The sequence below is a fragment of the Lupinus angustifolius genome, chromosome LG20 (genome assembly GCF_001865875.1).
Source record: "Lupinus angustifolius cultivar Tanjil chromosome LG20, LupAngTanjil_v1.0, whole genome shotgun sequence".
Classification (NCBI taxonomy): domain Eukaryota; kingdom Viridiplantae; phylum Streptophyta; class Magnoliopsida; order Fabales; family Fabaceae; genus Lupinus; species Lupinus angustifolius.
In genome coordinates this window covers 14,251,258-14,251,636 of record NC_032028.1, presented here as the reverse complement: position 1 = coordinate 14,251,636, position 379 = coordinate 14,251,258, and positions in this window count along the sequence as shown.

Below are 379 nucleotides of genomic sequence, written 5' to 3'. Positions count from 1 at the left end.
TAAACACTAACCGCAGTTAGATGATTAAATCTTTTAATCATTATTTACCATGCTCGGCCCACCTTAAGTCATCTCCCTCGGGAATGCTTCTTGTGGGTCCCGATCTTAGGTTAACAAGTAATGCAAAGGAAATACATCCCACCACTACGATCATCGCTGAATACCCTGGACGGTCCCAGACCAAACATTATTAACCATATGCATATGAACACTAACCGCAGTTAGATGATTAAATCTTTTAATCATTATTTACCATGCTCGGCCCACCTTAAGTCATCTCCCTCGGGAATGCTTCTTGTGGCTCCCGATCTTAGGTTAACAAGTAATGCAAAGAAAATACATCCCACCACTATGACCATCGCTGAATACCCTGGACGGT